The following is a 23,842-nucleotide window of genomic DNA, read 5'->3' on the forward strand; positions in this document are numbered from 1 at the left end:
CAGACTTCAGTGTTACGGAGAAAAAAAATCCTGTTTCTAAGCAACTGGTATAGATTTATTTTAGAAATGTTTTAAAACCAACTAATTAGTAAGAAATGTTTATCAGAAAAGCTGCCAGTTGTGGCTACTTAGGGAACGAATCTTTTGCTATGGGCTGAGTTAATCAGTTTAAAATTCTATCTAAATTAAGAGGAACTATTCTGTTAATATTGAATTCTAGAAACCTTCTAGGAATAAAGTGTTATCAATATGGTTATGAGAACTGGTGTGATATTTTTACTGTCTGGAGACTATTATTTTCTTGGTCTTGGCTGAGCTCTAGGGAGCAAGGATTGCTATACAGATAACCAAAAGCTAAATTAGGGATTATTTATCCTAAATTGTATTATGTCTTGATTCAAAATATGGAACACATGTTATCTTGGCTGTATGTAACAATCTTTAAGACAGAGACCAAAACTGTGGCAACACTGATGCACTGTTTCCTCTTTATTCCCAACATGTTGGGCTGAGGACTATTCAATTCCAAGCTATACTGCTAAATGCTAAACCACACTACTCCTTAAACTCATGGGTAGAAGGGGAATACCTGAATTTAATTTCTTATTGGCTATATTTTATTCATTCTGGAATAAAGGAACAAAAGCATTTTCAAGTTTAGATTTTGAATTTCAATGTAGGGAAAGGCTACTAGCTCAGTATGCTATAGTGTTTAAAATGAAAATATAAATTGTAACAACTAAATTTGTTTCACTATTTACTTTGCCTCTTGTTTGATAGATCTGTAGAGGTAGCAGAAACTTTTAATTTTTAAAAGTATGATTTAGGCCACCCAAGCTTGCTCTTCTGTTTTAATCACTGCTTTAGACCCTCCCCACCCCTGGGGGCTGAGGAGTGCAGAATTATGATAATAAGGCTAATTGCAGTGATAGAGATAAGAATGGGTTGGGAAGGAACAGGAAAAGGGTCATAAATAATATAACTTAAACGTATTAGAAAGGACATGGTTTCTAAAGGCTCTGATTTTTTGAATGTCAATCTTGTGATCCAATTGTAAAAGCAGAAAGTAATCACAGCCCTGACTGGTGTGGCTCAGTGGATTGAGCGCCAGCCTGCAGGCTGCTAGTTTCGCTTCCCAGCCAGGGCACATGCCTGAATTGTAGGCCAGGTCCCCAGTTGGAGGCATAGAGAGGCAACTCATGTTTCTCTCCCTCTCTTCCTCCCTCCTTTCCCCTCTCTCTAAAAATAAATGAATAAAATATTTTTTAAAGAGAAAGTAATCATAAAATTTTAAAAAACACACAAAACGAAATTCTAGTCAACATAAGATTATTAAGTTTAAATGGAAACTCAAGTGCAAATTCCCACTTACATGTATAAACTTGTGTGTGCAGTCAATCCTTAATCTAATCCAAAATTGGGCCAGAGTTTTGAGAGATGTGCAAGTGGGTAGCTGAGTAAATGACAGCCTGAAATAAAGAAATGCTTTTTCTATAAGCCAAAGATTCCAAATGAAATTTGACTCAGAGATTTTTTTTTAACTTTTGCTTTTATTCAGCTGAAGGGCAATTTAAAAAATCCTCTAGCTTGAACTGTTTGCAAACATTTATTTTTAGCTCTCTATTCACCCTTAACTGCATTAAGGAGTGAAAAAAATGAAGAAGCAAAAAAGCTAAAAAATAAGAAAACAGCTATATTTTACCTCTAGTTCAGCACACTCAGTGAGCTTTCTAATTCATGATCAAGAAGTCTAAATTTAGACTTATTAAGGAAAAAAAAAAGATACTAACGTATCCTCTTCAGTCCGGAAGAGAAAGTTAATAGTATCTGCAGAGCTCTCAAACCACAGGCATTCAGAGGCACTTAGCATCAATTATTTAAAGAACTACTCATCTATTACAGAGCAAAGGAAAAAGAGAACAAACTAGGTCACTTAATGAGAGGTACAGATGCTATTTATTTTCTTCCTTTCCTTGACAATAAAAGAGGAAGACGGCAATCTAGTAATTTCCCAAATTAAAGCCAATCAATCTTCTGAATGATATTTCTCTATTCAAAAACTATCTCCAAATCTTGATGCAGTTTTTTAACCTTTCAAAAAGTTTATTTATTTTAAAATAGATAACATAATATGTGACAAGTGGACTTGTATTCAATATTAGTGGCCAGTATATAACAGTTTATAAATTCTGATGGCAATATCAGAATATTTTTTACTTCTTTTTAGAGGTAAGATAGAAAAGTAGAGAACTAAAGAATACTGTCTAAGGCAGGATCTAAAAGGAACTTTCCTATGCCATCTCCCCTTCTCAATGTTCATAAGACAAAACCACTTTAATGCTAAATACATTTTGAAATGTTAATTTTTAGTGCCTTCAGTTCATATGTCTAAAAGCATAAAAATTTGTCTTACATACTTGATATCTATGTTTCATAATATTAGGTAATTATTGTTAATTTTGAAACTGTGATGAGTATTGTAGTTGTTTTTAAAGAGTCATTACATATTTCATACATATATATCAAATATCATATATAATATTTGAGATTTGATTCAAAATAATCCAGAAGTACAGGAGATTACAGACACATCGTATTAACCATTTGTTGGTAACTGCTGATGCTGGAACAGGGATACACGAGGTTTCATTCTACTATTCTATCCACTTCTATATATGCCTGAAAATTTTCATACAACTTAAAATAAGGGCTTACAAAATCACATCCAAGTGACTCTCAATGTTATATTCTCAGAGTTGACTTCATGGGTAGAAAAGGTGCAAGGACTGAGAAGTACAGATTGGTAGTTACAAGATAATCATGGGGATGGAAAGTAAAGCATAGAAAATACAATCAATAGAACTATAATAATTATGTATGCTACTAGTTAGGTACTGGAAATATCAGGTGGAATACTTTGTCTAACCACTATGCTGTACACCTGAAACTAATACAAACTAACATTGAATATAAAATGTCACTGAAAAAAATAATGAATAAGCTGAGTCCAACTGTAAAACTGGTCATTTAGCTTTAGGACAGAAAATAAGAAATACACAGTGTGAGACAGAAAAGGTCAAGATGGTTTTGTCACAGTATTTGTCCACAGCAGAAGTCCTGAAATAAATAATAATAGTACTGCTGCGTATCTGAAAAAAATTAACCTACCTATTCATTGTATTAGAAAGTTTGATCTAATGAAGCACTCGTGTTTTCACTAACCAATCCTGGATAATTACTGTTTTGTTATAATAATTAATTAAAATACTAGGGTACCACAAATTATGCAGCTTTCTTTTTTATTAGGAGTTTTCTAAAATAAAATGGGCTTGCTCTCCTTTTTATCAAAAAGAATATCACTTAACGAAACTGGGGGTGGAGAGAGAAGAGAATCCTATCAACAGTTTGGAGAGAGACAATTATGAAAGAATCCAAGGACTCCACCCCCGCGAAAAAAAAAAAGAAGCAATGAGCAAGATTCATTCATGTCAAAGACAGAGTAAAAACTTAAGGCCTCTACTACAAGGCACAACTGAAGGGAAAGTAATCCCCTTTCCTACCCCCTACCTCCCAAATTTTTCTACAGACAACTACAAGTACAAAATGTCAGCCACTTCAGAAATGTAACAGATTCTATATATTAGCTTAATAGAATGATTTCTGGTGTTCAGATAAGCCTAAAAATGTCTCTTAACTTCCAACACATGGTATTTTGCTTCATTTCTGGAAGAAGCTTCTCTAATGAAGATGAACAATAACAGTATGTTAGTGCCCTGGCAAAAAAGTACCAGAGATACAGAATCTGACTGAGAGGTCCTTAGACTTAATATAGTAACACAGAATGAAGTCTAGATTTAGATTAGTCCCAGATTCCTTGCAGGCCTAGAGTTTATTGTACATTCACAGTTCCTAAATTTGAAGTGCTACTACACATTTAACTTATTTTATTAGACATTAGAAGCCTATTATATTATTTGGACAGTTAAAAATATAACTGAATTTTGCTATGTATAATGGGCTTTTCCATGTATAATGTGCACCCATGGTCTTGTGTGCATGATAACATGGGCTTATTATGCCATTATACCCATGGTATGTGAGCGTTATACCCATGTATAATGCACACCTTTATTTGCCCCCCCCCAATTTGGGCAGAACAGTGCATATTATACAAGGCAAAACATGGTATACTCAAGAGTTTCTTCCCATGTCCCTCCCTGCCTTGAGTTGTCTTCCACTCTACTTTCCTGTTCTTTCAGTCTAAAGAATCAACTTATGAACATTGCTCAAATCAGCATGCTAGTTTATGGCCATGATACAAATTGCATACTAAAGATAGTAAAAGTCACCCCTTTATTTTACTTACTAGTATTTGTTCAAGGAATGCTGCCTTTCTGCTCTATGATCTTGTTACATGTGTATGTAAAATGAACTGCCTTGTACCTAATATATATATAACACTTACTAATATACACAGTATACCTTCCTAGAATTCCAGAAATGTTACACTGTCACATAATAGGCTTTGGAAATAAAAGGCCTGGGTTTGAATACTTTTTGAAACCTTAAAAATAAAGTAAGATCGTACTACCTATTGTTTTGCAAATAGTTAATTTCACCTGGCATTTGAAGACTCTGTCCTTTCCAAAAGAGCATGCTAACTTCTTTGGGTGACTTCTTAAACAAAATGTATAAATTTTATAAATCATATATTTTAGAGATTTTTAACTTTTGACAAGAGGACAGGGGAGAAAATAAACTATAAATGAAATTTAAAGTAGAAGCCTCTTTTTAAACCCAAACTCCTCCTCCTTTTGACTACTGAAATAAAGTATTCTTTTTTAGGCGAGTGTTTGTTTTGCTTTAACTTTAGGGGAATTACTGAATTAAAACTGGCAAAATGTTTCTCATCCCTGACACATTCCTATTAGACTATATGGAATCCCCAGAAAGAAGACTGCATTTTAAAAAGAAAAAATGGGCCCTGGCCAGGTGGCTCAGTTGGTTGGAGCATCCTCCTGTTGTCCATACACCAAAAGGTTGCATGCAGGTCAGGACATGCACCTAGATTGAGGGTTTGATCCCTGGTTGTACAGGAGGCAATTGAACAATGTTTCTCTCTATTCCTCTCTCTCTAAAATCAATACACATATCCTTTGGTGAGGACTTTAAAAAAAAAGGAAAAATGGTACAGATAAGATGTGCTAAAAAGAAGCTTATTTTATTATTTGGAAACTCAGAAGACTTAAAGGTTTCTTATGAATGAATGTTACATGGTTACATTTAATCTTTAAGACCTCCCCAAATCAAAACATTTTAAAATGAATCATCAACTGTTCAAACACACACACAGAGGGTAAGAGAACAAAACATTAGTAGCATTTATACTAAGTAACAAAATTTTACAAATGGTGGTGTTGTTTTAAAAATGTTTTCTATTTTACAAGGTTTACAATAATCCAATTGCTTTTCTAATCAGTTACACAATTAGAATAAAACAATAAAAAATAAGGTTTAGATTTTTAAATATAAATACATAAAAAACAGACTATGGCCAAGACAGGGCAAAATAAGACAAGCCAAACAAACACTTTCCTTTATAAAACACTGGCCAAGTATATCAAGAGATCATAGAAAGAATAAATGTCATTCAGTGTCCTGTGGATGATTTACATTTCATTTTTTGTTGAATGGCAATCACATTAACCTATTTGACAATGCATAATTATAAATACCTCTAAATAGTTTATTTTTTAAAAAAATATCAGATGGTAAGATTAACACAATAAAGATAGTCAAATTAGGGAAGTTACTCTTTAGTGGAAACTAATAATAAATGAACATATAGGTGACTATGTTTCCAAATAGAGTAAAAGAAATAGTACTGTTCTTTGCCTTTGTACTACCTGATGTACCTTGCTTGGGATATCCTGGGACATCTCCCTTTTGCCCTTGTGATTATCTTTGGTATATTTCTCAGGTAACTACAACTTACATAATTATTCAAGTCACTTAGAAAACAAGAAAATAATTTTATAGTTTCAGGATACTGCTGTCCCTTTTGTCCAAGTGGAATGGCCACTTATTTCAGAAAGACTTCAGCTGTATACCTAGTGGTTCTAATTAAGAAATGAGATTCCAGCCCTGGCTGGTGTAGCTCACTGGATTGAGGACTAGCCTGCGAACCAAAGGGTCACTGGTTCGATTCCCATCCAGGGCACGTGTCTAGGTTGCAGACCAGGTCCCCAGTAGGGGGCATTCGAGAGGCAACCACACATTTTTGTTTCTCCCTCCCTCCCTTCCCCTCTCTCTAAAAATAAATAAATAAAATCGTTTAAAAAGAGAGATTTCAGAAATGACTCACATGTTGGCATAATTTCAAAATAAAAAATATAATAGAAGCTTACATCTGCACTATACACAACCTAAAAGTGAACCCATCTCTATAATAAAAATATTTAAGAAAAATGTTTTCCCAGTTTTTTTTTTAATTTTTCTTAGCTGCCTGTCCTAAATCCCAAAGAAGTAAGGTAGATGGTACTCTGGGAAATGAAAGAGCCTTTTGCTGCTTCCTGTGCCAGTTGGAAGTCTGACAAGGCCTCTGAGAGGCAAGATGTCCCAATTTTTTAGTACAACTGTCTTTCTCTGGGTATGGAGAATTTAACAAGAAATAACAGCTTCTCTTAAGAAACCTTGCGTCAAAGCACAAACTGAATGATTGCTACTGAACCAACAACCCTGCTGTTAGTGATAGAGAGATTCACCTGCACAGGATTTAAAGTCTCACTCTCAGAGCAAAAAGCAAGTACTATTACTAATTGACCAGATTACATACAGGCGCAAAACAAAACATTTTGACAGAAAGGGTTGAGAAAAGTTAGCTATGCACACAGAAACTGAAAACAGTAATAACTTCAAAAAAAGGAACATAATTAATTCTTATATGCCTAGCTAACAGCACAGAAGAAAACTGAGAATTATAACAAAAACAGTGTTTTGAGCACAGTTAATGAGTTATGATCCATACGGCTTTCATCAGATTATGCAAGATGTACTTTAGTCCTTATTTCTTCACCTTTCTTCACTATCTGCTATACCCAACCAGTCTTCCTCCTTGGGTTTCTCTTTGAATGGCTTTCAAGATAATCAAACTTTTTTAAAAAACTTTTTCTCTGTTTCTTTTGTCACTTTTAAAATTCTCCTATCTCTAAATAGAAATGTTACACTTTTAGGCTGCCCCTCTCTCTTGGTCAATTCATGTAATCTCACATTGGTATTATTTTTTTCTTCTATTGAATGCTCACACTAATTTATATTTTTGGCCCTCTCCTCTTTCCTGAGGGTCAATTTCACATTTTTACTGGGGTCAGAGATGACTCGCAGGGTCTTAGACCTTTTTTTAAAGAGAGTTCTATAAACTTGATTATATCTTTCTATGTCATGTAGACTAAGATCTAAAAAATTAAAAGAAAGGATGATGACAATATATATAATAATAATATAAAAAAATAAATGCTGACATTGAAAGAACAAAAATACAATCATGAAGTAAAACCTAAAGCTTAGCAATCTAGGACCATTTGGGATCCAAGTACCTCTCCCCACAAAAATTCAGAGATCTCTTTAGTCCACTGAGAGAATGAAGTAAACTGCATAAGTATACTGTACAATATAGTACCCATTATCCCCTTATAGTTATTTATATTTAATTAAACTAAAAAAATGTCAGTTCCTCAGTCACAGCAGCCACTCTGTAAGTGCTTGAGAGCCACAAGTGCCTTATTAGACAGCAGAGACGAAGAACATTTCAATCATCACAGTAAATTCTACCAGACAAAGCCACAGTGCTGATTCAACCTTCGGAGTATTCTCTACCTATAGGTATTATGCTAGGCACAGAGATATAGAAAGATGAGTAAGAAAGGTCTCTCTCTGACCTCAGAGAACACATATCTGTCTAGTGTGGGAGTAGAGATAACATTTCAGAGAGTAATTGATTAAGGGGCCCTGTTCTGAACTGCAAACCAATTAGCTCAGACTCCAATCCTTTTCCTTAGCTTTTTCTGCAGACTTGGTCATGTTCACCAGGTGTTAAAATGGGATAGCAAGCAATGCTAAGGCTCACCACTTCCTAGAAATCCCTGGGCTTAGAAGCAGAGATCATGAAATCTACACAAGATTTAAGTTAGCTCTGTTCCTCTGGACTTAGTGCCTTACACTGCTGGCAACTCTTAAAAAAAAAGCCATTGTGCTACTCTGGTTATCTTCCCTTGCTCCATCCTAGGAGAAAGCTTCACCTCAACTGTCACTTTGGTCTAGAGCTCCCAGCATATGCTATACATATAGTGGCTAAGGACCTAACATCCTGTGAAGGCATGACCAAGGAATTAATACTGCAATTGAAAACAAGTCTCAAATGCCAAATCAGCAAGAAAAGAGAGGAGAGGTATGTTCTAAGCAGAAAGGGAAAGCTAAGAAACCAGAATGAAAGAAGTAAGCATCAAAGTTAATGGAGAGAGTTGTAGGCAAGCAAAGGATTCATTACAACTCAAACACAGGGGACATACCAGGGAACAACAGCAGAAGATGAAGCTTGATCTCAGACCAACTCTTAAGAGCCTTAACACCACATGTAAGAACTTAGCCTGGATGGCTGTGACAGCCAACCTTTATAAAGTGAACAATCAAATGATGAGTTTGACTTTTGATGCGTTTTCAGAAGACAAACCTGGGAACTAGGGAAAATCAGCTAGTTGTGGTTAAATAAAGGGGAACATATCTGAATGAATTACCTGCTTAAAGGTAAAAAGGAAATTGACTTGAGAGACACTGGAGAAAACCGATTTAACTGCTGACAGAATCTACTTGGCTCACGGGCATCCAATAATTGTTTGTTGCACAAATTACTGAGGAAGGTAATGATCACTTGAATCACAGAGACAAACAGAAAACAAAAACCATGAGAAACAAAAATTTTAGGGGAGGACTGGCAGAAGAAACAATGAGAGAAACTGAAAAGGAACCAAGAAACCAATTGAGACAATATTCCCTGTCTAGAGGTAATTCTCCAAGGCAGCTTGCTCTCATCTCCTCAGAACTCTGAACAAATGTCCACTCTAGTGAGCTCATATCTAGTGAGCTCTTACCTGATCATACTGTTGAACAACATAGGAATACTCTCTTTGCACTCTCCAACTTTTTCCCACTTAATTTTTATCTGTAGTACTTATCAACATCTAACACTATGTATTTTACTTATGTATTTTGTTTAGTTGCATTTACCACTGTACACCAGAGCCTAAAAAAGTGCCTGGCATATAGTATGTGTTCAACAAACCTGTTGATCTGACTGAATGAATTATGCAAAGAAATTAAAAAAAAAGATTACTACATGTAGATTTTGGATATAAAATGATACCTAACATAGAAAGTCTACAGATTAGAGTGCCGAAATCAAAAATCTGTATAACTAAACAGTCCATTAAGTATAAAAGGTTCAAAAAGTTCTCTTCAAATGTGTAATTTATATATACAATACATTCAAATATATTAATTGTAACAGTCTATTCAGTTACAAAGTAATAAATTTTATAGCTTGAAAAAATAATTCACAATACTTGATAGTCACACCACAAATCTACCACTTCAAGTATTAACACTTTCTCAATTTCCATTACAAATTTCTAATCCCTTTTCTGATATTTTAGCTATTATTAAATGTTAAGCAAAGGCAGGAAGCTAAAGTTGAAATACTGGATCATTAGTATAATCACAGCATCAGTTTTAAGACACAGTGAAAAGGATACGCCATAAGGATGGTAAAGAATGGCAAAAAGTTATAAAAGTAAAAAAAAAAATCCAAGAACACAAAAAAGTTGCCTTGAGGAAGTTTCTCAAACATGATTATGCCTCACTTTCCTCAGTAATAAAATTCAGCTAACACTAGTGCCAACCTACCTGATAGTCTTGTTCTCAGGAATTTTTTTTTAGAGAATCTAATCTATTTTAAATAATAAGCTTGACACAGTGCCTATCAGTCATTTACTCCTTTAATCCACAAATATTTATGAAGAACTACTCCACAAAAGGTGCCATTCCAGGTATTGACTATAGAGGCAAATGAAAGATACATAACTACTCTTAGAATCTATGGCCTACTGCAAAGACAAATGAATGACCAAGTGCTATGGAGGAAGCCAACAGGGCTTATGAGACAGAAAGGAAAGGAGTGAGAAATTTCAACCTTAGATGTGGTCAGGAAAAGTGTTTCTGAAGACAGAAAGGCTAAGAAGGCATTACCCATGTGACAGTATAGAAGTATAACAAAAATTAATTCAAAATAAGTCCTAGACCTAAATGTAAAACACAAAACCACACATACACACATACACACACACACACACACACACACACACACACACAGAAGTAAACTCATGTTTTAGGCAAAAGAACTGATGATATGTGCAAAGACTCAGCCCAGCTCGGTGAAAAGCTTGTGACTCATGTAAGGAACTAAGAGGAACTCAGTATAATGTAAGCATAGAAAGCCAATGAGGTAGGATCATAAGAGACAGAAAGGAGCAAGATGTGCAGGACTCAAGAGGACCATGGTAAGGATCTCTGACCTTATGCCATGAGAACTTATTCTTCAATGGAAACCTGCTGAAGTTGCCTGTTTCACAGACAGAAGGATAATTCAATTTATGTCTCATAAAGATCACTCAAGCTATTTCTAGAAAATGTATTACAGGGGAATGTGAATGGAAGTGAAAGAGTTAGTTCCAAGACTAATGCAGTCCAGGAAAGAGAGATGGTGATTGCAATAGGAAATAAAAAAAGTTGATGGATTCCAGGTATATTTTGAAATAGATTGGATTCGGGAGATGAGGTAAAGGGAGGAATCAACGATGACTCCTAGATGTTTGATTTAGGAAAACTGCTTGGCAGATGGTATTATGGTAAGTAACACAGTTAAGTATTTAGTTAATTTTAGCTATTCAAAAACAAAGGACAATTAAGTCAAAGTGGGAAGAAACAGCAGTATCAGACCAAATGTCCCACTGAAAACAACCATAGAAGTATGATAAAATACAAAACTAACAAATAAAAAACCTTGTTACTTGAAGGCATGGAGAGAGCAACCAAGAGAGCCAGGACAGTAGGGGTTAACAGCCCCTAGAGAAGGGAACACATTGAGAATATCCCCACTTTTTCCCCTCAAGGTATCTGCCAATTACCAGTACAGGGCACAGAGCCATGCAGAAAGCAGCATACTGGCCCTAGTATCAGTCTCACTGGGCTGAGAAGACAAAAATTGAAAGTAGGCAGGAATTGAGATTCCCAGATAAAAGAATGAGCTCCACATTCTGCTCAATTTTTTACATTTATTTTAATTGTTGTTCAAGTACAGTTTTCTGTCCTTTACTCCCATCCCAGCCCACCTCCACAGTGCTCCCCACCTCTCTCCCATTTCCAGTACTCCCCTTAGTTTTTGTCCATGTGTCCTTTATACTTGTCCCTGTAAAAACCCTCCCCCTTTCCCCCTGAAATTCCCTCCCTTCTCCCCTCTGGTCATTCACTGTTGGCCTGTTCTCTATTTTGGTGTCTTTGGTTGTATTTTGCTTGCTTGTCTGGTTTGTTGTTTAGCTTCCTGTTAAAGGTGAGATCATATGGTATTTGTCTTTCACTACCTGGCTTATTTCACTCAGCATAATGCTTTCCAGTTCCATCCATGATGTTGCAAAGGGTAGGAGCTCCTTTCTTTCTGTTGCATAGAATTCCATTGTGTATATGTACGATAGTTTTTTGATCCATTCATTCACTGATGGGCACCTAGGTTGCTTCCAACACTTGGCTATTGTAAATTATGCTCCTATGAATATTGGGGTGCATAGGTTCTTTTGGATTGGTGTTTCAAGGTTCTTAGGATATAATCCTAGCAGTGAAATTGTTGGGTCAAAAGGCAGATCCATTTTTAGCACATTCTGCTCAATTTTTGCCCTCCCAGAAGAAATATGCTGAACCAAAAACAACAGGACAGGAAAACGTAGCGAGATAATGCTGCAAAGAGGCAAAAAAAACTAAGCAGAGCTTTCACCAGCTTCAAAATACTTGGAATCAGCGTTTTCCAAGTGTGGGGGCAACTTTGCCAGCAAGTCCCCCCATCCACCACAGATGAAGGTAACACTACCAAGACATGATCTGCTTGGGGAGGAGAGGTGGCCAATCTCTCAGAGGAGAAAGGCCAAGAGCCCCTTTCTCAACGGCTTTTATTGGATTGTAATACACAGGAATACAGGTGGTAAGGATCAAACAGTAGATAACATTTCAAAATCTGAGAGCTTAGTCTGAGTCAGTATCTGTCAGGTACTGATAGGTTGCAGAAACTTTGGGAGACATACTCATTTCCTGCTCGGACCCTTATCATATGAATGAAAGCACTCTTAGCAAAGCAGGCTTCACTCTTTGGAACTCTTTCTTATGCCCGATCACCCCGGATCCCACTCTAGCCGGGCAAGGGGCTGTACCGCCTCCCCCCTCACAGGTTTTCAGGCCTAAGTGGATTAGAGCCAGGAAGTGCTTCTCCCAGAGGACATGGGGACTCAGGCTATGTCAGAATAGCTGGGGGGAGAGGCTCCATCACTCCCTCTTTGTTGCAGCCCTATGAGTCCTTCCATGATGGCCTCCCAAGTGATCGTGTCTGGCTTAGGTTGCCCTTCCTCTAAGGGGTCTTAGCCGTCATGGACTATCCGACCATGCAGGGGGGATGGGGGCAGGGGAATGAAGCAGAAGCAGTGTTGCTACCAGAGACAAGATTTGTCTCCATAGTGGCTCGCATTCCAGAGGTCGCTCACTCAGTCTTAGCCATGAGGGGCAGTTACAACTCCTGAAACCAGGCAGAGCAATTTGCAATAGCCAAGGAAGGCACATCTTAGTAAATACTCCAAACTTTCAAGTGAAACCACAGAAGCACCAAACACTAAGAGTGAGGCTATTTAAATTTCTTGATTGTCCTGAATTCTGTCTCATGTCACATTAGTCACTGATAAATCAAGGAGATCCATGTTTTACTAACTGCCTGCCAGAGAATATTAAATCCTATCTGGAAAAAGATAACATCATTCTGATTCTCTATGATTTTTCATCACAATATTAATAAAACATTACCAGGTGTTATACAAAAAAAGGATCAAATGATCAAAAATCAGACCACAGAAACCGGGTAGTAGAGTCATCAGATAGGAACATTACAATATTGATTAATATAACCAAGAAAACTGGTGAAAACATTGTGAGAACTTGAATCTGTGTAAATTTTAGGACTAAAAACACCAAAACCAAAATTAATAACTCAATAATTGGATGTACCTGGATAATGGACAGGAAAGACACCGTAAGTGAACTTGAAGACAGGTCAGTGAAAAATATCCAATCTGATAGATGGGGGTGGGGGGATGGAAACTGTGAAGTGACCTAACATACATGTAACTGTAGTCCCAGAAGGAAAGGCAGTAATTGGATAGAAACAATATTTAAAGAATACCAGCTAAGAAAATTGTCAAAGTAACAAAAGACAGCAAACCACAGATTCAAGATTTTGTACAAACTCCATGCAGAATTATAATAGAAATCATGCATAAGCACACAGTACAATTGGGTGCCACTTAACTACAGAATAAGTTCTAAGAAATACGTCATTTGTGACTTTTTGCTTGTGTGAACATCACAGAGTGCACTCACACAAACCCGAATGGTATAGCCTACTACACACCTAGACCACACAGTACAGTCTATTGCTCCTAGGCCACAAGCCTGTACAGCCCATTATTGTACAAAATAACACAAGATTAAATCAAGCATGAGAGAAAAAAGAATGTGATCAAAGGATGCTGTACAACAATCATAAATTTAATTGCAGCCACTAACTTAGCCTCAAAATACATAAGGCAACACTTAAAAGAACTAAAAGAACATAGAAACAAATCTTCACATAATTGTAGATCTTAACACACTTCTCTCAATTGAGTAATTAAAAAAACAAAAAGGTCAGTAGTTATAGGCTCTGAACATGATTAATAAACTTGATTTAAACAATATTAAACCCACCACACTGAATTTTCTAAAATCAACTATAAAACAAGTGTCAACAAATTACTTACAATTGAAATTATGGAAAAAAATTATCCTAAGACCACAGTAGTATTAAACTTGATATCAACAACGAAAATATAGCTTAAAAAAAACTCCCAAATGCTTAGCTATTATACTACATATTATATCTAAATAACCTATGGATCACAGAAGATACCACAATAGATTTTTTAAAAAGATTTTGAATTGAGTGATAAATAAATATATGATCAGACTTGTGAGATTCAGCTGAAGTTGCAGTTCTAGGGAAATTTCATAGACTAAATTCATACATAAAAAAGACTGATTATTAATGATCTGAGTATCCATCTCAAAAAATTGCAAAATAACAGCAAATTAATTTTTTAAACAGAAGAAAAGAGAGGTAAAACCAGAACCTGGCAGAAAATTTTAAAAAATTTTAAATCTGAAAGTTGTCTTTTAAAAAACTGACTGAGGTAAACAGAAGGTACAAACTACCAAAAAGCAGATTTTACAAAGCAGATAACATTACAAACATCTAAAAGATAATAAAAGAATATGGTGAAAAATTTTAAACCAAACAGGAAAATTCAGATGAAAATGGACAAATTCCTTGAAAACCAAAACTTGTCAAGACTCATTAAAAAAAGTCATAGAAAATGTTAATAGTCCTATATACTACACTATATTATTTCAACATTTACAGTTGAAATACAATTGATCTTCACAAACTCTTCAGAGAATAAAAAACATTTCCCAGCTTATTTTATGAAATCAGCATAATCCTGGTGTCTAAATCAAAAACTTGACAAGAAATTAATTATTACTGGTAAATCTTGCTCATGAATAAAACTACAAACATTGTAAATGAAATATAATTGATCATATTGAGAGGATAATACATAATGAAGTGAGGTTAATCCAGAAATTCAATGATACTTTAAAAATTAGTAAATATGCATCTTCCCACCCACCAAATTTTTAACAAATATCTAATACAGCAACTAGATTCCTCAGAATTGCATTCTACAGAAATTATCAGACAAGGAACAGAGAAATATTTTAAATATATATTATTTTATTGTTTATAATAGCTTTTATATGCCCACGAATATGGAATCAGCTAAACAATGTATGTACTTCTCAGAATCAGTTCAAAATTACATGGGTTTATACTTGTCTGTACGATACCTGCCTATGATATATGACTAAAAGTAAGATGCAAGCTACAAAAGCAGGAATATTTTTAAGGTAAAGACACTAATTTTATTTGATAGTAAAGAAAATTAAACATATGTCATGAGAGAACATGTTCTGAGAATATGATATGAGATACAATGAACTTAATTTAAGTTCACAACACAAAATATAATGCTTAACTTAAACACTTTTCTTCAGAGGAAAGAATATTTTCTTCTCAAAATCCAGTCACAGAAAATTGCCCATGTATGTATTTTATTTAGGCCATAAAATAAATTTAAATCAATCAATAGAGAATCTGACATAAGCAGTTATAGTATGAAGGCAAAAACAAAATACCTTGAGTTAAAAGGTAACAAATCAGTGTTTTACATATATAAAGCAACATACTTTCTACATTCAAAGTCGTAAGTTTACAGGAAAAAATTCTTCTCTCTATATAAGAGATATTCTGGGTTGGCCAAAAAGTTCGTTTGGTAAGATGGCTCTAGTAACACTTAGTTGTCTTTAATTTTATTCAAAGCAATTCAGTTATCTTGTATTATGACAGCTGTCATATCAGTGCACATTTCAAAAAATCAAAATGGGTGAATTTTTGTGTAGCCATTTTAATACTGAAAATGGAAAAAATATGTGACATTTTTGGCATATTTTGCTTTATTATTTCAAGAAAGGTAAAAATGCAACTAAACAGAAAAAATATTTGTGCAGTGTATGGAGAAGGTGCTGTGGCTGACTGAATGTGTCAAAAGTGGTTTGTGAAGTTTCATGCTAGATACTTCTCCCTGGACGATACTCCATGGTCAGGCGAACCAGTTGAAGTTAGTGATCAAATGCAGACATTGGGGAAAATCAACATTATATCACATGGTAGACAGCCAACATACTCAAAATATCCAAATCAATAAAGTTATTGGTAAAAATGAAAAATGTGTCTTTTATTTTATGGAAAAAAACCATACAGACTTTTTGGCCAACCAATGCTAAAGAAATCAAAGCTCCAAAGACTATTAAAAAAAACTGTTTAATTTATAAGAGAATCCACTGTCATTAAAATCATTCCAACATCATTCCAGACATCATATATAGTATTTTCCATACATATTTAAATAAGTGTCATACCTCCTGGAATATGCCAGCTCAGAGCAGCCAGCAGTGACTGTGTAAAACAAGTTCTGGGAAAGAATCTGAGGTTTTCTTCTTAGGGATAGCATGCCTGAGGGATTTGGCAAAATAGGCTCACGTATGGCAGGGGTTAAGGCTTAGTATGTTTATCGCTATTGTCATTAGACCCAAATTCTTATCCTAGCTCCTTTACCTTCTCTGAACTGAGGCTGTGAAAAGGTAAAATTCATCTCTGCTGACAATCACACTGTATTGTTTCTAAAAAACACAGACAAGGCCAACGGAAGGCCACAGATAATTTCTCTAAGGGCCATCCTACAGCTCCAAAAATGACTAAGGAGCTCCCTCAACCCCTTCATTTCTCCAGTCTCCTCAACAAAGATGGCTAAGACATCCCACCACTAACCTCCCTCCATTTCCACTCCACGTGTGATAGCATTCCATCCAAAGCTAGTATCCACTTGCCCTGGTCTCGCATCAGAATTATCTTGCACTGTCCAAATATTACCAAAAACTTCATTTCCTCTTCCTGAGAGGACACAAGGTTCGCCAGGCATGTAATCTACCTTGCTGCTTCAAATCAACAACCTAATTTGTACCACTACGAACGCATCCTGGGGGATCTTCACCTGGTGGGCAGTGGCAGTTTTATCTATATACAGACTGTATTTACCCAAGATCATTCTGAGGATTAGATTAAATGTATCCATGTAAAATGCCAAGCATCTGCTTGGTAAATAGCAAGTACAAAACAAATATTAGCTTCTCTCCTTTAGGAGCTACAAAATAAAGCTGTATGTGATTTTTTTTAATTACCTACATGGTTCTTCACTATCAATAATCTACATCCCTGCAAAACATGCTAAGTACTAGAAAGTAAGCCCCTCAAGTAAATAAAACTCTAAGCAACCAAAATATATGTGACTAAGTCTGTGAAATAAAGGTCATATACTTTACCATAGGGCATTTCCTAAAAATCCTATACAGACACCACAGACACCACTTGCTCATTTTTAACATACTTTATTCTAATACATTTGAAAACCAGGTTTCTACACCCAGAACAAACACGAAGCAGCAACTGTAAATAGTTAGAAAGGGATAGATAGGCATACGAACCACAGAAAAATATAACTGCTCCACAAGGCAGGAGACCGAAAATCTATAATTATCAAACACAAGAAATTAAAATGCTCAGAAATCTTTTCATTTTATGCAATGGCTTCTTCTAAATTTTTTTACTGTAAATCCCAACTATAAAATACTTAAGCATATACCTCTGATATATACATATTCACGTATAAATCATATAGTAATTATATTAACTATTTAAAATATTAATTTGCTTTAATCTTGCAATCACTAGAGATTGCAATCCCTAGAGTAACTCAATATTACTATTAATATATTAAGTGAGGGCACTTTACTGAATATGCTTCTCTATTTTTAAAATTTCTTGCTTTGCCAATTTGCAAAGTTCAATATATTTTGACACTTGGTTTAAAGAACTGTCATAGAGATAATTGAAAACCTACTTCACAAAGATGCATATCTCCATGTAAAAGAACATATCACTTACTGGTTTACTAGATCATATCACTTTTATATTCTATTACCGAATACGCACAAGCTTTTATTAAAAGTCAGTTACCTGATTGTCAATGTTATTAAAATTTTATGTATCCTGTTGTCAGATATTTTTGCAAACTAAGTAATATGTGTAACTTTTTATTTTTCAAAAAATGGGTCCAAAGTCTACTGAAACTCTATGTAAGAAGGATTTTTCAACAGACTGGAAATATCTAAACATGTTTTCAAAATCTTCTGAAAAGCAGGTACTTTCTCATTTATAGGTTAAAATGTCAATTTTGCCTTGAAGAAATAACTTAGTATTTGATTTCGCAAAATATGTGCTAGGTAGCATACTAGTTATAGCTTCTTGTCATCATGGAAAAAGTCAGCATCTATAATATTCATCTTTTGTAAAATAAAACTGTAATTCAGCTTTGACTCCCACAGCTCTTCTAAACACTTCAAGTGTTGAACCTCTCCTCCCCATCTAAATACAAAGTATCATACATTCTTTTAGAAATTATTTTTAAAAGAAACTATGTAATATACTATAAAAAAAACTGCAAGAACTTTGAGAAACTCATGGTGCTGCTACTGACTACTACATGACAGAATTCCTACATCTTCCCTCAGCAGACCACAATCAGCCATCATAACCACCTGGATGTAAAAAGCTCAGTTCTCCCTTTTTGGAGAGCAAAGTAAACAAACAGGAGTTCTAATATTTTTATTTTCACATATCAATTGACTCTCCTCATTGAACTTGGTAACTTACTTAACTAGTGAAGGAGCACGAAGCTTCACAAACTACAGGGTCTGGCAGAAGGCAGGGTCACTTGAGTATGGTACTCTTGGTAGAGTACGTGTATATCTCCCACGAAATGGACAGCAATATGCATATTTCACCTAAAATGTCATACGGTGTGCTTGAGTTGATATTGTTATATAACAGAATGACATGCTTATAATTTTGTAATAAAAGGTTTTATAATAAAAAGGGGAGTTATTTGTGCTGGATCCTGTATATGAGGTGCTGAGGGTATGATAGAGGATGATACTTCATTATACAGAGATGCACTCAATGAACATTCACCGTACTGAATCAAGGATATTCAATTAATGGCCCTAAGTCACCAAATATAATTCAAATTATGTGTAGCATATTACAATTAACAGGGCAGTAATTCAAAATTGTTAGATTGGGATATTTCTAAAAACAACTTTCATGTACTCAGAAAATGCACTGATTAAGAACATCTCATCCAGCACCTGGCTGGTGTAGCTCAGTAGACTGAGCGTGGGCCTGGGAACCATACTATCGCGGTTCGATTCCCAGTCAGGGCACATGCCTGGGTTGCAGGCCAGTTCCCAGGAGGGGACTCATGAAAGGCAACCATACATTGATATTTCTCTCCTTCTCTCTTTCCCTTCCCTTATAAATATAAATAAATAAAATCTTAAAAAAAAAAAAAAGAATATCTCACCCAGAGATTCCAGTTACCAGGAATTCAATAGCTGCTTTCAATTGTACTCAAGCATGAGCGGAGATTTTAAAAAGCATATTTAAGAGGCATATACTTCAGTCCCCTAAAATACATTTACTGTTCCAATTATGTAAACTAGTGGAGTCATCAGTACCTTACCCACTAATGAAAATAACTTTATATTTAAATAAGCCTCAGCTACTACTTTCCATATTCAAAGTAGTAGTAAAGGCAAACATTATAGACTTTATCCTTGACACCATTATTATTAGTGGTAGTATGAAACAGTATCTTCTTTTTCCATAAGTAACAAAGACAGTAATGCTTAGCCCTAACTGGTGCAGTTCGTTTGGGAATCAGCCCGCAAAGTGAAAGGTTGCTGGTCAAGTCAGGGCACATGCCTGGGTTGCAGGTTCAGTCCCCAGTCAAGGCTTGTACAAGACCAACCAATGTTTCTCTTCTCACATTAATGTTCCTCCCCTTTCTTTCTCCCTCCCTTCCCCTTTCTAAGAGCTGGAATGAACCAAAAACTGTTTTAACAGGAAAGGGACACGATCTGAACAAGGATTCAGAGCTAGGAAGGAAAGAATGCGTTATTTGCTTTAACAAAAACATCTAATTCAGAGCACCAAAATAAGACAGTCAAGTATAACAATTTAGAGAAAGTTTCCATTAGAGATAGATAATTTATTAAACTGTTTATCAAGTCACGTACGTACGTATATTTGTACATAGAACTGGTACCCTTTAGCTTCATTCATAAAACCTCCCAACTTAACCTTAAAATAAGAGCTCTGGCAAAAGAAAGAAAAATTAAAAGGAGCTATAAGGAAAGAACTATTTGGGGCACCAGATCTTAATATTCTCTTCTGTCAAAGTTAAAGGGTTTCTGTTCTCCAGACCTTTTCTACCATAGCACTTCCCCTAGTATACTCAACACCTGTCATTTTACTTTAACTTGGAAAAGTGGTAAAAGTTCACTTTGAAAGGATATTCATTTTAGGAATTTCCTGTCCACCAGAGGGCTCCAATATTTCTTCCACAAATGAAAGAGATATAACATTATGATAAAAATAACAAGGGTGGAAAACATTGAAATTATCATTATCTCATCTGGACTAAAAATGTTTACATCTGCTACAATTTCTATATTAGTAGTTCAAAAAGATACAGGGCTTTTAACTGTTTTATCATCTAAAATGTTTAAAATATCAAAATTTCTTTAGCATTATTCTCATACTAATTGTAAACTTCTCTTGTAGTTAGGGTTTTCAATTTTACAGATATCACCAATAACATTTTAAGTCCAAAGCTCTGAATAGAATCTCAAATGTTTTATATAATACTTTTATAAATACAATTATTTCTTCATAACTTTCCTGATGCAGAAAATAAAATTACCACGTAATCTACCTAGTCTTAGGCCTTATTACTAACAGATAAACATTATCTTTCAGAAAATCTCCAGTCATTAATATAATTTATGCTACAATTATAAACAATGAATACTGGCCCATCATGACCTGTGATTTGGGCTGAGGAAAACAAAGGAAGTGAATCACTTAAATACAATATATTATAATAATACTCTGTTTAGATAGTCCCAGATTTTTTTCAAAAGGTACTACACTGGAATGGTAGTAAATCTCTTAGTTCATTCACTCATTCACTCATTCACTCTTGGCAAAGGAAGAGCCAGTATTTTATGTAAATTCATTTATATTATTTATAGGACATATTTATAGAATGTTAATTGGAAAAGTATCAACTACAAATCATTTTTTAAAAAGAGTATAGCAAATCCATTCACTAGGGGCTCCACCCCCCTTCCCCAAAATCAACTTGCTAAATTTGGATTATTAAAAAAAAGACAACTTAGGATAAACAAAAATTTACCGAATGTTTAAAAATAAAATTTAAAGTTGTTATATTTTCAAAAGCAAAAAAGATGCTAAAAATCAAGTTTAAAGTGAATCACAATCATTGCCATAAGACTTTCCAAAAACAACAATTGATTTAGCAATAACTGTAGCTCAAGAATAAATTATCTCTAATGAAAATATGACAGAGGTTGTAACTTCATTGCCCCACCTCATCTGCCAAATGGGATTTTCCTATAGGACTGACAAGCTCCATTAACATGGAAAAGAGTGCAACGTTTGTTTCTAAATAGCATGTACTAGCTATCACCACTTATAAAGTTGAAAATTGTACTGCATCTAGCAAAAAAAAAATGTATGTATTTGTACTTGCAAAAGCACTTATCCTAATCAATTTAAAGTTACTCTGCAAGGGAAACAGATTGTAGAAAGAGGTGGGGGTAGAAAGGCTAACGCTTTTCAGAGTGGTGGTAAAACTATTCTCAGTTTATGTCATGAACAAGAATCGTAAATTAATTGTCATTATTGTTATGAAGAATTTTAAAATATGAAGCACTTGATGGACAACTTCTAACCAGCATTTACCATATTACATTGCAAAAAGTTGAGAATTCCAGGAGCATATCAAATGATGGCACTTCTTAAAAATGCAAATAGCAAATAAAGGTTTAAAAAGGTTTATCATGGGAAAGAAAAATCTCCTCAAGACCTCCAACAAGTTGAACAGCTAAAAAAAAAAAAAGCAAAACAATCTCACCTGAGCTGAGCCCTGGACACATTCTGAAATAGCATCATCAGGATATTGTATATTTATTACATAATACTGCTGTGCCCTTGCACATCACCTTTAATCAAGGGATCTCAAAGCACCAGAGAAGCATTAAGGCCTTAAAATACAGTTTAAAACAGAAATAGTTACATTTTATATCTGCAGCTATTAATAAAACCTTGACACTACTTCCCAGTCCTTTGATCCAAACATTGGCTCCTAAACCTTCTCTCTGACTTGGAAACAGTACTCCCAAATCATTTCAGTTTGTGACTGAAACTATGCACATTCCGCCTTTTCAACACTGGGCCCAAAGAAAGTAGAGGGACTGTTTTAATGACGACACAAATCTACTTCGTTCTAACTCTGTGACAGAATAGTGCACATATCTTGCAGTGTGCAGGATGATATAAAATGGAGGTTTTACAGAGAGCAAATTTTTGCTGGTGAGCCCAAACACTTAACAAACGGGAAACAGTATTTTCCAGCTCAGTCCAAAGACCTCTCCAGGCAACTTCTAGAGAGGTACAGAAAACCTTGTCCAGCTAACTCCTTAAGTGGGCAGAAGGACAGGGAAAACTAAAAGGACAATGCATGAGTTTTAATACTCAGGAAGGAGAACATAAGTTTGCTAAGTGGCCACCCAAGAGACAGAATGTTCCCCCACATTTAAATAGCACATTAAAAGGGAAATCCAACATAAGCAAAATGTCTTTAAACCAAGGTCAAGTATGACATTTAGAGTCATTTAATTTTTAAAATTATTTTTAAATTATTTTAAAATCTAGTAATGAGGTTTACTCCTTTAGAAACACCTCACATTTTAAGATGTAATCATTAAAGTTCAATTTTGTTTCTCCGCTGAAACATATGAATATTCAAATGTTAACTAAATGTAAGAAAATGTAACAATGTTAACATCAATTCTTCCATAAACAAGATCATTCATCTTCTTGTTAACTGCATCATGCTTGTCCCTAGGACATCAAAGCGTAATCTCACACTCATACAAACCTACTCCCAGAACCCTGTAAGGTGACACTGCTGCTACTGTTACTCAACAAATTCACAACCTTAACGTTTACAAACAAAAACGAAAGCACGATAAACAAGAATACTTTTTGTTACAAGTTCTCAACATTCAAAGATCAAGGCTCAATAATGTGTTTCATTAGCTTTTAAAAGTCCAATGATATAATATGTACTACCAAACATTTGGTACTAAAAGTCTTGGAATATTCATTACAAATCCCAATATACAGTCAGCTCAGATTTGTGAAAATTCCCAAACCTCTTAATACATCTATTGCCATCCTTGTTCACCGAGATACTTCAAAAAGCTCCCTGAAAATTCTCGTGGACTTTTTCTTGAAGAGACATGTGACCCTCCTCTCGCAAAGATCAGGTTTGTACCCAGCGCATTAATGAGCTCGTCAGTGCCAGGGAGCAAGACTCCCGTGTTCATGTCTCCGCCTGCAGCGAGCAGGGACGCTCATCTGCGGCTCTGCCCGCCGCCGACAGTCGTTTTCCGAAGCTTTGAGATACGAGTTCCGAGACTTCTGACAGAGAAAGATCTCCACTTCAAGCAACCTCGCTACATTTTTCCGACTTCTCCATTGCCTTTAATGATTTAAACAAACAAACAAACAAAAACCCTCAACCAAATGAAAAACTAAAAGCGGTACTTTCTAAAAGGAGAA

At 35.1% G+C, this 23,842-nt stretch overlaps 1 protein-coding gene across 1 annotated transcript in view; it reads right to left on the reverse strand.

The window, feature by feature from the left end:
- The window catches only part of UBL3 (ubiquitin like 3), a 72,570-nt gene that overhangs the window by 47,584 nt on the left and 1,144 nt on the right, over positions 1 to 23,842 (reverse strand). The gene's annotated exons all lie outside the window — the stretch shown is intronic.

The sequence above is a fragment of the Sturnira hondurensis genome, unplaced genomic scaffold (assembly GCF_014824575.4).
Source record: "Sturnira hondurensis isolate 20B ecotype Veracruz unplaced genomic scaffold, ASM1482457v3 Scaffold0006413, whole genome shotgun sequence".
In the NCBI taxonomy this organism is placed as follows: domain Eukaryota; kingdom Metazoa; phylum Chordata; class Mammalia; order Chiroptera; family Phyllostomidae; genus Sturnira; species Sturnira hondurensis.